Here is a 13,186-nt window from a genome sequence, read left to right on the forward strand (position 1 = left end):
CTCAGGAAGGTGAGGAGTGTGTGGGAGCTGTACATGGGAGAAGGAAGTATAGAGGGGCTGATGTGTATGAGTCGTGATGGAGGGGGGATAGGGTGATGAATGTGGATGGCAAGGGAACACAGGAGGATAAAAATAAAGCACATGGTTACAGGGGAAGGCAAAGTGTGGGTTACCTGACTCCTGCCCTGACTAACTGCCATGTATAACTGCTGTTTTGCTGGATGCTTATCTTCTGTGATGCTTTGCTTATGGGATGTTTGCGTGCTGTACCCCACACTGCGTGTTTCCCCTTAGCAACTACTACATATATAGGCCACACTACAGGGTCAGGAGAGAGGGATTGTGGGAGCTGGTTGGGTATAATTTGGCAGCTGGGGCCAGCACACCAGGGGATGGTTAGATGATCAAAGGCACTAGACCAAGATGTGGCAATATGCTATAGCACCTTCCACCTGATAAGATCTAGAAAGGCCCCTATCACAGATCTAAAGCAGTAAGTATTACATACAGTACAACAAATGAACTATACCAAAGCTTTAGCATGCACATTTAAATATGCAGCAAAATGGTAAAGCAGCAGAAGTATGGAGTTGTACCATTTGGATATATTACAGCAGAGAATAGAGGCAGCAGAGGTGGGAAGTTGTATCATTCAGGCTGCTTGCTGGCAGTGAATGGAGTAAATACATGCAGGGTGGCTCAGTTGATTACCATTTGGATATATTACAGCAGAGAATAGAGGCAGCAGAGGTGGGAAGTTGTATCATTCAGGCTGCTTGCTGGCAGTGAATGGAGTAAATACATGCAGGGTGGCTCAGTTGATTACCATTTGGATATATTACAGCAGAGAATAGAGGCAGCAGAGGTGGGAAGTTGTATCATTCAGGCTGCTTGCTGGCAGTGAATGGAGTAAATACATGCATGGTGGCTCAGTTGATTACCTGTGAGAAGAGAGAAGATGAATGTTAATTCCATGCCATGTATAACTGCCGTTTTGCTGGATGCTTATCTTCTGTGATGCTTTGCTTATGGGATGCTTGCGTGCTGTTACCAACACTTGGCTTTCTCTGCTGCAATGCACCGCACAGCAGAGTAAGGCACCCGATCACAGCATTCAGCTGAAGCACCACTGCACCAGAAAGCTCCTGTGTTCACACGGTTGATATCCAAAGAGGAAGTGTATAACCAACAGTCAGCTGATGCACCAAGTGACCTTTTAAAACGAGTGTGGGAGTGGTCACCACCTGCATCAGAAAACTGACCAGCAATGCAATTACACCAGCGGCCATCGGGGGAAAACTGATATTAACCCCCGATGGCCTGAAAGGAAAAAAGTTTATATGTGAGAATGCAGATCTGCCACAGATCCAAAAATGGATCGTGACACTCAGTCAGCCAAGGAGATTTTTCTTGTTTCCTTAGACACTTCTCTGGCAGCTACATGTGCTTACCATACTGCTCCGCTGTCAGCTGAGACATAAGTCTCGGGAGCTGTGTTTCTTCAGACTGCAGTTTGTCCTGACATTTGACTCAGATAAGCTGCTTTTTGTAATAAAATGGCCCCCATCATGTATTTCATTCTTGGAGAGCATCTTTAAATGATATGCCATTTTCTTCAGACGTGGGTAGCAAAATTATGCAATATAAGTAATTAAAGGCCTTTTTGCACAAGCAAAGTAATGGATCATGTGCTAATTGGACTGTTATTCATTATTTTATTATATTAACATTTGTTTGGACTATCTTTCGTAGCCCTCAATACTTTCCTCTCCCACACAGTTTGCATTGTTTTTGACAACACATCCTTTATTTACGCGAGAGGAAGAGGATGTCCTGCTGATAAATAATTCTACTATCTTCATAAAGGATGGGATCTATAGCAAATGAGCAAGGTTTCCACTAGGCAATGAACATTTTTGTAAACAATTGTTTTCTCAGTTATCATTCAGTTGTTGTTTTAGAGCATATAATCTTGGTTAAGGTGCACCAAAGCTGACTAAACCTATTTCAGAACAGCCTACAATAGTAACCTTCTAAAAGTGGCAATAGATGCATGGCGTAAATTGCCCAAACTGTTAAAGGTCGCACAGATGCAGATTTAGGGTACTCTCACACTCGCCATGTTCTCTCATGCGAGAGAATTGGTCCAATTATGGTGATGCTACTCTGCTCATACTTTGTCAAAGTTTATTCCAAGTGTCCCCTAAATTTGATCCCATTCTCTTGCATATGTAGTGCAGCATGGTTGAAGCAGTGCGACAGACAGGCAGGGACCACAGAAAGTTCAACGTAAAAGTGTCTTTATTTCCAGACTCGCATAAACAGAAGTGATATCCTCCGGATCGCAGCTGGGTTTCTACAAATAGTCCTTGGTCCAACCTGTGGCTGTAGGCAATGGCACCACTGTAACTCCAGGGTGCATCAGCTGCTGGGAAGTCCCTGGATCTGCGTTGACTTCACATAGGCTTAGGTTGCACAGAGCCTCCTGCTCTGTAGCTTGCAAGACTCCAAACTGACACACCCAAGGCCAAACTGAGAGATTAAATGGAATCATGGCCAAAGAGCTACTTCCAAAGCCTGGAATGGAAAGAGGGATTCACCCCACTACCAAACCTGCAAATTCCTTTAAAGATAAAAGCCCTTATTGTGTTTCCTTAAATAATCTGACTGGGTCAACTACTTGGACCCAATCCACACTTCCTTTTATTTTGTCTCGTGATCCACAGGCGTTCTACTGTAAACACAAGGCCCTCCAGTGGGTTTAATATGCAGCCGTCCGCATCCTGGGGGACACACATCGACCGTCGTATATGATCCCCCTCACTACCTCACACATGAGAGTATCGCGGCACAGGTGCAGAGAAGATGGAGAACTTAATTTCTCCACCTTCTCCATTGTCTCTGTGAGCATACATTGGACTACGCAGATGACATCCGAGAGCAGTCTGATGTTGCACACGCCCCCATAGACTTGTATGCGTACACATGATCCAAATATCAGAGCCACTCAAAGCATGCTGCAATTGTTTTCTCATACGCAATCGGCATTAGAAAATAATCACAGATCTGCACTACCCCATAGCACAACATTGGCCCTCGTGAGATCCGATAAAATATTGCACAACTCTTGGTCATGTTATACGCCATTATAAACGAGCCCTTAATGTTTCTCTGCCATAATAAAAACGTAAATGTGTAATACCGCTGAGCTTCAGTGGAAAATTGCTGTTTGACCTTAAGAATGATGATAGTACTGAAGGCATGGTTCTGAATGAATACTCAGAAAAGATAATCATGGGAATATAATCTTCAAAGATTCAGGAAACTTTTTCCTTAATGTATTTCCTGTAACCCTTGTATTAATGACCACAATGATCAGCTTACATTCATTTTTAAGTAGGGGAATTAGAACCATTAGAAGCTGTCAAGTCATGACATCATTTGGCTTAGACTTATTGCAATTTCATTGTAGTTTCCAGTTATTATTTGACATTAACTTGTTGTGCTACAAAAGTTATTAGCGGTTTTGAATGCATATAAGGGGCCAAGCGCACAGTCATAACATGAATCTATGTCTCTGTAACATGGCATCCATAGACTACTGTGGTCTTAGTTTTACATAGTGGCGTAATTGCAAGGTTTTTTCATACAGAACATTCTAGCATTATCTTCTTTTTCCCCTTAGAAACCATCACTTCATTTAAAAGTGGACGAATTTTACTAAATCAACGTTCCTTACGCCGGTCTTAGTAAATAGCCCATCGAATTAAAATGAAACAGAATTAAGATTTGCACCATAATTTACACCACTTTCTACCAGAAATTACAGTACATTTGCCTAGCCCCATTTTATAAAGCTCTGCCTATTTCTTGATAAATTAGCATTAGCAGGGTAAAATGTTGCAAGGTTTGGCAAGCGCTATAATGTGCAACTTTTTTAATGCCAGATAATGTTGTAATCGCAATGACAAAATCACCCCCTGTGCACCAGGAAGGCACAACATTGTTGGCACATTCAGTGAACGTTTTCATTCTAATTCTTGGTGTTCCAACTTGAAGACTTCACTTTGAAAGGAAGCTTAACACCATGCCTGAGTAGGTGGAGACATGGATGAATGAGTGTGTCCCTATTTCTTTTTGCAGCTTCCCCTTGTACAGCACCGCATGAGAGGACTAGGGAGTGATTAGTGTCTGTATGACCGCTATCCCCAGCTGGTTGAGCCATGCAAGTTTTTTGCCTATGCAGATGGCTTTTTACAGGAATTTTGTATTTTTTCTGTTTTTCCTGCCATTCTATTGAACTTTGTGTGTCATTGGGGTAACTATCTAGGTACAGACAGTGGAACTGGGTAATTGCATACAGTGGCTTGCTAAAGTATTTACCCCCTTGGCATTTTTATCTATTTTGTTACATTACAACTTGTTTAAATATTTTTGTAATCAGATTGTGTCTCACGGATCTACACTAACTAGTTGGTGAAATAAGAAAAATATAGGCATAAATTCAATTTATGGGATCAAATAAATAAAAAATTGGCATGTGCATATGTATTCACCCCTTTTGCGAAAAAACCCCTAAAAATTTCTGGTGCAAGCAATTACCTTCATAAGTTACATGATTAATGACAGGAAGAGCAAGAGGCACCACTAACCCAACAACACTATGGAGGCCAAAGAGACCTCCAAACAAGTCGAGGACAAAGTTGTTGAGAAGTAGAAATCGGGGTTGAGTTATTAACAATATAAAAAAAACAAACAAAAAAAAAACAAAACTAATCTTCAATGATCCCCTGGAGCACCATCAAATCCATTATCCACATATGGAAGGAACATGATACCACAGCAAACCAGCCAAGAGCAGGTCGCCCACCAAAACTCTCAGCTCAGGCATGGAGGGCATTAATCAGAGAAGCAGCGCTAAGACCAAAGGTAACCCTGAAGGAGCTTCAGAGTTCCCAAGCAGAGACTGAAGTATATGTGCATACGATCACAATAAGCTGTACACTCCATAGAGTTGGCCTTTGTGCAAGAGTGGGAAGAAAAAAGCCTTTACTTGCGCACACACACATTGTAAAGTATGGAGGAAGGTGCTGTGGGTCATGTAAGAAATTGAAATTGAATTTTTTGGCCACCAAAGTAAACTCCATTTCTGATGCCAAACCAACACCGCAAATCACACCAAAAGCCCCATCTCCACAGCAAAATATTGTGACAGCAGCATGCTGTGGAGATGTTTTTCGGCAGCATGCACAAGGAAAATGGTACGAGTCGAGGGGAAGCTAGATGGTGCGAAATAGAGACGTTCTTGAGCAAAACCTGTATGTGTCAGTGATTTGAGACTCTTACAGAGGTTTACCTTCCAACAAGACAATGACCCAAAATAACACTCATGGTTTAAGGGGAAACGTGTAAATGTTTTGGAGTTTCCTAGTCAAAGCCCACACCTTCATCCAATTGAGAATCTGTGGTCAGACATGAATATTGCTGTTCACCAGAGGAAAACACTTAACTTGAAGGAGCTGGAGAATTTTTTTCCTTGAGGAATGGGCATAAATCCCAGTGGTAAGCTGTAGAAAGCTCATAGCTACTTATCCAAAGCCACTTGAAGCTGTAATTGCCACAAAAGGAGGCTCTACAAAGTGCTGACTTTAGGGGGGTGAATAGTTATGTACACTGAAGTTTTCATTTATTTTGGCCTATTGTTTGCTTCACAATAAAAAGAAAACCAAATGTTCACAGTTGTAGGCATGTTCTTTACATGAAATTCTGCAATCCCTCAAAAAATACTGAAATTCCAGGTTGTGAGGTAGCAAAACATGAAAATTGCCAAGGGGATGAATACTTTCGAAAGCCACTTTGTGGGCCATAGGAGAACAGCACTTCTATAAATTGAGTGGTAGTTTTAGTAGATGTATCATACACTGTGGTCTGGATATACATATGTGATGTGTGATATCCTATGTGATATGCAGATATGATATCTGTACATCCTAACATAGTGTATAGACAACCCTGTCTGCATATTAAAAGGAATCTGCTGGGGCCGGTAACGCTATTCACCTGCTGCTATAGAGTTAATCTACAGGTTAATAGTGTTATGGAGGTGCCTGACCACTGTACTGCAGGTGCGGAACTCGGGAGAAGGTGATCTTTATTTCTTACTGGAGTTGCCGGATATCAGTCATATAAGCAATAGTCATAAAGACCCACAACGCTTAGAGCAGCGGCTGTTGGCACCCCCACAAATGACTGACAGCCATTATCAGTACAGAATCAACTGTCAATCACTGCCGGGGCTGGCTTACGGCCATGGCTCACAGTATAGTGAGTGTTGACAGTAATTGCTCTGGGAACGCCTTCTTGCTTTAAAAGCGGACCGTTCCTGGGAGAAATAAAGTTGATTTTCTCCCAGGTGCCAGACTTTATAAGGCTGCTAGGCAGCAGAATTGCAACGCTATTAATTTGCAAATTAACCAGATATCTGCAGGTTAATAGCAGTGTTGGCTTGACAGGTTTCCTTTAAATGTCAACCCTTGTACCCTTTTTGCCTCAGGCAAGACTACCTAACTTCCTGCCCAAAAATTAGTCATGTCAATGTGTTGAAATATTCTGACTTGCCTGTAGTCTAGAAACCTTGGACGTCTCCAAACACTGGGTTTCCTCTTTTGTCATGCTTTGACAGTCCTTGGTAGACTTAGATATCAAAACAGCTACTTCCTGGTGAGTGTTCTTCACTTGGGTGAATGTTGTGAAGGGGTTTTTCTTCACCATGGAAAGAATTCTGCGATCATTTACAACTGTTATTTGAGTTGACAAGCTCACCAGTGCTCTTTTTTTTTTTTTGAAGAAGAATGTACCAAACTGTTGATTTTTTTCACTCCTAATATTTCTGCTTTCTCTCCAGTTGGATTTTTTTTAGCTTAATTATGGTCTGTTTCACTTCCGTTGAGAGATCCTTTGACCGCATATTGTGGGTTCACAGCAATATCTTCCAAATGCAAATGTCACACCTGAAATCAGCTCCACACCTTTTATCTGCTTAATTAATGCTTAATTAATTACACAGCCCATTAACAAGCTTTTGAAAGTTTTCCAATTACTTTTGGTCCCTTTAAAATAAGGCAACTACATATTAAAGAGCTGTAATTCCTAAAACCTTGCTCCAATTAGGATGTGACAAGTGACATAATACAGCAGAGTCACAAATGTGTTTAATTTTCTCCACTAGTGGCTAGTTGCATGTGACACATTTGCCATAGACATGCGATTTATCTGAAAATTGGATGTTTTATTGACTAAATCGAATCTCCAAAATAGTCACGCAATGGCAAGTCACAGACAAGTTGCCTTAGGTCCCCTTCACATGTCCTAAGATTTCCCATATCGGTGTTATCTGTGTACGTGTGTCATTTGTGTGCCGTATGTGTCGTCCGTGTGCACCATCCATGTGACGTTTACCGGAATAGAAATGCCAGATGTTTAGGTGTTTTAAAGATGTGCAAATATGGAGATAGATATGAGGTAAATCGATACTAGATATGGGGTAGATGGCTAGATAAATATCCTTGAGTTAGGTAGTTAGTGCTTTGCATGTGTAGCTTGCTGTACTTATAATATTATTATTATTTATTTATTTATATAGCACCATTTTTTCCATGGTGCTGTACATGAGAAGGAGGTTACATTGATATAATGGTTATTAAGATAAAAGCAAACCCACAATAAGATGAATTAGAATTACCCCCAAAAATTAACGTAGCAAAAGAAAAAGGCAGCAGTATTGACATGCCCAGGTCTGACGGGATGCAGCAAACCCATCCTATAAATATGGCTACACAGGTGCGAAATACTGATTAAACATTCACTCACAACCTACCAGTTCCATTTGTGTGCAATTTTAATACTAAGCAAACACCCCCTCCAGGAACAGAGGTTTCTAGTGGTTGTCTCATTTTGCATAGGTGTTGCCGCCATCTTTTTTACATGGGTTTGCTGCATCCTGGTCATGCATTAGTTCTGAGACCTGAGAAGGTAAATACTGCTGCACTTTATTTGCAGTGTAAATTTTTGTACTTGTATTAAGCTAATACATGCAAAAAACGACATGGTATCCCCAGCAAAGGTAAAGCAGACAGCTTCCAGGTTATATTATCAGGCTGGGGAGGTCCCTGGTTATTTGGACCCATCACAACCTAAAAATACAGCCCCCACAGCTTCCCCAGAAGTGGCACATCACATTAGATGCGCCAGTTCTGTTGCTCTGCTCAGCTCTTCCCAATTGCCCTGGAGAGGCGGCAATTGAGGTAATGGTAGTTGGGGTTGATGTCAGCTGTGATTTGTCAAAAATTACAGCTGGCATCAAGCCCTGGGGGTTAGTTTTCGAGAGGTGTCTATCAGGCACAACCCATTACTAACCCAGTAATAAGAAAAAAAAAATGCACACACAAAAAATAGGACGCTATAAATGCTTTTTTGAACCAAATTTTTACCAAAAAATGTTACACAGAGACTGTTAGGCATGGAATTTACTCGTACATAAGTGAATGCTGCTGGGTCTGAGGGCACGAGGGACCTGACAGGTTCCCTTTAATATATATATTAGGAAGCAGTAAAATTCATTCAATGTTATTTGGTAGGTAATGTAAAACTAAATTTACTAAATTAAAGTTGCGGACAGAAAAAAAGTTTATAACTTGCCAAGTAATTGTATATGTACCTTTTTTAAAAAAAATTTTCCCAAAAAATTCAATTTGTCCAATAATACATAAAAAACTGCATATAGTCACAGCAGTGAGGAATTTAAAAAGTTATGGCTGCTGAAAAGTGGAGAGGCTAAATATCGGGAAAAATGGCTGGTCATTAAGGCCATTCAGGGCCTGGTAATTGAGAGGCTAAAAAAAGACCCTTGAAATTCATGTGTGTTTTTACACACGATTGAAAAATGCTGAAAACATTGTGTGTGTGAAGGAGCCATATGAGAAGCATGTTATTTCATATCTAAATTAGTCCAAGTCGGAACTACTGCCTTTCATGCATTAATATATTTCCCACAGCGGTATTTTGCCATTCTGTGTCATCATGACATTTAATGCCAGCAGCAAATCAGGATTCACTGGAAGTTACATTTCTTTCATAACAAGATGTTCGGTACAAGTTACAGATTTATCCCCTCTCATAACCATTTTTTTTTTCTGAGGAATAGCCCTTGCTGTAATATTGCATTATTATTACATTCTGCCTGCAAATTGATTGCTTTGCTTGTATGTACGTAACTTTATAAAGCAAGAAAACGACAGAAGATGGCATAAAGAAAAAAGTAATACTGTAACCTTGATTCTACTTATTATGAGAAAAACTTCAGGATGGTGAAGCATAGTTTTTAATATTTATTGGCTTCTGAGCAAAAGATTATTTTCTGAATTATGGTCAGCATTTAAAAGGCACCTACTCTTTATGCCTAAATAAGTCTCCTATGTATTTTCTACAGCTCCTAAAAGAAAAAAAGCAATCCTGCAATAACAACTACACAGGTGTCCTGCAGGCTCTGGGTTTTCATGCCAACCCATCTGCAAACCACGGTCATGTGACACAGGCTCTGATGGGTGGAGTTTGCGACGCGCTTCCAGCACGAACATATTAAATGCCTCTGTCGGAGATTGACAGCGGCATTTAATATGTTTAACAGTCGCGGGTGGATTGCAATTCCACCCATGGCTGTTAGTGGCACATGTCAGCTGATGAAATCAGCTGACGTGCCGGAAAACATGCGGGCTCAGCGCCAGAGCCCACATGAAGTGCAGTGACACGACCTTTGACGTACCTACACTGTGTGCGGAATTATTAGGCAAATGAGTATTTTGATCACATCATCCTTTTTATACATGTTGTCCTACTCCAAGCTGTATAGGCTTGAAAACCAGCTGCCAAAGATGTAAATCAGGTGATTTGCATCTCTGTAATGAGGAAAGGTGTGGTCTATTGACATCAACACCCTATATAAGGTGTGCTTAATTATTAGGCAACTTCCTTTCCTTTGGCAAAATGGGTCAGAAGAGACATTTGATGGACTCTGAAAAGTCAAAACTTGTGAGATGTCTTGCAGAGGGATGCAGCAGTCTTTAAATTTCCAAACTTTTGAAGCGTGATCACCCAACAATCAAGTGTTTCATGGCAAATATCCAACAGGGTCGCAAGAAGCGTGTTGATAAAAAAAAGCGCAAAATAACTGCCCATGAATTGAGGAAAATCAAGCTGCAAAGATGCCATTTGCCACCAGTTTTGCCATATTTCAGAGCTGCAACGTTACTGGAGTATCAAAAAACACAAGTTGTGCCATACTCATGGACATGGCCAAGGTAAGGAAGGCTTAAAAATGACCACTGTAATGAATGGGTCACCGAGGAGGATGGCAGGAACAGGCTAAGCCACCAGGAAACCAGAGAGGTTGGTAACTCAGCGGATTGCAGACCCCTGATCCTAACAACACAACTAGCAGTAGCCATGGAGCGTTCCTACGATGCCCTAGATGCCTCGGCACAGCCGGAGAACTAATTAAGCCTAAAGCAAGAAAGGTGAAATCTAAACTGCCTCGGAGCAGATCCCCAAAGGAATAGACAGCCCCCAAACATATATTGTCGGTGAGACAATATGAGACACAAACATAGGCAGAAAATAGACTGAGCAAATGATGGGGCCCAAACTGCCTAAATAGGACAGGACAGAAAAGATACTGTCTGCAATCATGCAAAAACCCTAAAAAAGCCAACACATCTGATATACAAAAAACCTGAGGCCACACGACCTTACCCCCGCTAGATCAGCACTCTGGTGTGAATGGGAAGCAAAGCAAAAGATACTAATATAACAGGGGACAGAACAAACTGGCACAAGCTGTAACATATGGAGCGGGGCTCAGCGCTGCCCCCATCAGGGAGTACGCTGAACCCTCGCAACAAAGCAGAAAGCAACAAAAAAAAGGCACAACCAGATTAGATGCAAAGGATTAGCAAAAGAATGATTTAACTGAACCATGCAGATCAGGCAGGAGACTGAAGAGCTCAAAATGCACAAGGAAGAAATCACCAGCAACCACCAAGGGAAGCCTGCTCACTTATATGCTCCCAGCCAGCAATCCCAGATTCTCACTCATCATCGTCAGGTGGCGAACTTCCATCAGACTGGCCAGCTCCACTACTCCCAGTAACCACCAGAGGGAGCTCCAGCTCAGAAGTCCGAGCAAGGGAATTCACAACAGACCACCTTTGGACAAGAAACAAGATAAAACGTCAAGACTGGGCCAAGAAATAGCTTAAGACTGATTTTTCTAAGGTTTTATGGACTGATGAAATGAATGACTCTTGATGGGCCAGAGGGATGGGCCCGAGGCTGGATCAGTAAAGGGCAGAGAGGTCCACTCCGACTAAGATGCCAGCAAGGTGGAGGTGGGGTACTGGTAGGGGCTGGTATCATTAAAGATGACCTTATGGGACCTTTTCGGGTTGAGGATGGAGTGAAGCTCAACTCCAAGACCTACTGCCAGTTTCTGGAAGACACCTTCAATCAGTGGTACAGGAAGAAGTCTGTATCATTCAAGAAAAGCATAATTTTCATGCAGTACAATGCTCCATCACATGCACCCAAATACTCCACAGCGTGGCTGGCCAGTAAAGGTCTAAAAGAAGAAAAAATAATGACATGGCCCCCTTGTTTCACGTGATCTGAACCCCCATAGAGAACCTGTGGTCCCTCATAAAATGTGAGATCTACAGGGAGGGAAAACAGTGTCTGGGAGGCTGTGGTGGCTGCTGCACGCAATGTTGATCTTAAACAGATCAAAAATATTCAGGATTGAGAGTCCTCAGTAGTTGATACCTTTTAATGGCTAACTGAAAAGATGGTAACACATTGCAAGACTTTCGAGTCTCGAAAGCTTGCAATGTGTTACCATCTTTTCAGTTAGCCATTAAAAGGTATCAACTACTGAGGACTCTCAATCCTGAATATTTTTCTATCCACTGGCTAACACGGTACAAAGATATACATCTTTCCTGTATCTAAACAGATCAAGCAACTGACAGAATCTATGGATGGATGCTTTTGAGTGTCATCGTAAAGAAAGGTGGCTATATTGGTCACTGATTTTTTTTTTGTTTTGTTTTGAATGTCAGAAATGTTTATTTCTAAATTGTGTGTGTTATATTGGTTTACCTGGTGAAAATAAACAAGTGAGATGGGTATATATTTGGTTTTTATTAAGTTGCCTAATAATTCTGCACAGTAATAGTTACCTGCACAAACAGATATCCTCCTAAGATAGCAAAATCTAAAAAAACCCCACTCCAACTTCCACAAATATTAAGCTTTGATATTTGAGTCCTTTGGGTTGATTGAGAACATAGTTGTTGTTCAATAATAAAAAGAATCCTCTCAAATACTACTTGCCTATTAATTCTGCACACAGTGTGTATGTCAAAGGTCATGGAGGGGTTAAGTAAAATGGGTAACTTTGCATTTTTTCCAAAATACACAGCATAAAAAAAATTCACCAAGAACTTATAGTGAGAACATAGCCTTATGTATTTTATGCCCTAATCCTTGGGCTCTTAATCTTAACTGAAGTATATACCGACTGCTTGCTCTTGTCCATGTACTACCTTGCTCTATTAACCAGATAACTTTATTTTTCCGTGGAGTGGGCTGAACTGTAACATTTTTGTTTCTATAAGCTGTGAAGGCAAAAAATATATCTTTCAAAAGCTGGTGAGGGTGATTTCAATCAAATGATTTTTACATAGAATCATGGATAGAATGCAACTTTGCTGGGTTTCTACCTTTTGAGGTGGTCCCGAATAACCTGTTTTCTAGTGGAAACTACTTCAGTAAAGTCTTCTCATTTTTGGTTTCCTGAATTGGTTTTGAAATGTTTTTAAAGCACTTTTTGTGATTTATGAGCTGTTTTTCAAAGCGGACGCACTGAAAACACTTAAAAAAAAATAAATAAATAAATAAACTGTGCACACACACTCTAACAATTACTGATAGCATTTCATAGGATCCAATTCCATCAATGATCTCCACAATCTTTCACTTTTATTTAGTCATGGGAATGATTTGTATGTGCACACAAATCCTTTTTGGCCAAGATTTATTGGGAATGTTTTTTTATGGCCAAAGGCATTGGATAACT

At 40.9% G+C, this 13,186-nt stretch overlaps 1 protein-coding gene across 6 annotated transcripts in view; it reads left to right on the forward strand.

Moving 5' to 3' along the window:
• The window catches only part of SLC66A2 (solute carrier family 66 member 2), a 204,040-nt gene that overhangs the window by 166,124 nt on the left and 24,730 nt on the right, over positions 1-13,186 (forward strand). The gene's annotated exons all lie outside the window — the stretch shown is intronic.

Source organism: Dendrobates tinctorius, unplaced genomic scaffold, assembly GCF_039654945.1.
Source record: "Dendrobates tinctorius isolate UK_male_01 unplaced genomic scaffold, ASM3965494v1 ptg000004l, whole genome shotgun sequence".
In the NCBI taxonomy this organism is placed as follows: domain Eukaryota; kingdom Metazoa; phylum Chordata; class Amphibia; order Anura; family Dendrobatidae; genus Dendrobates; species Dendrobates tinctorius.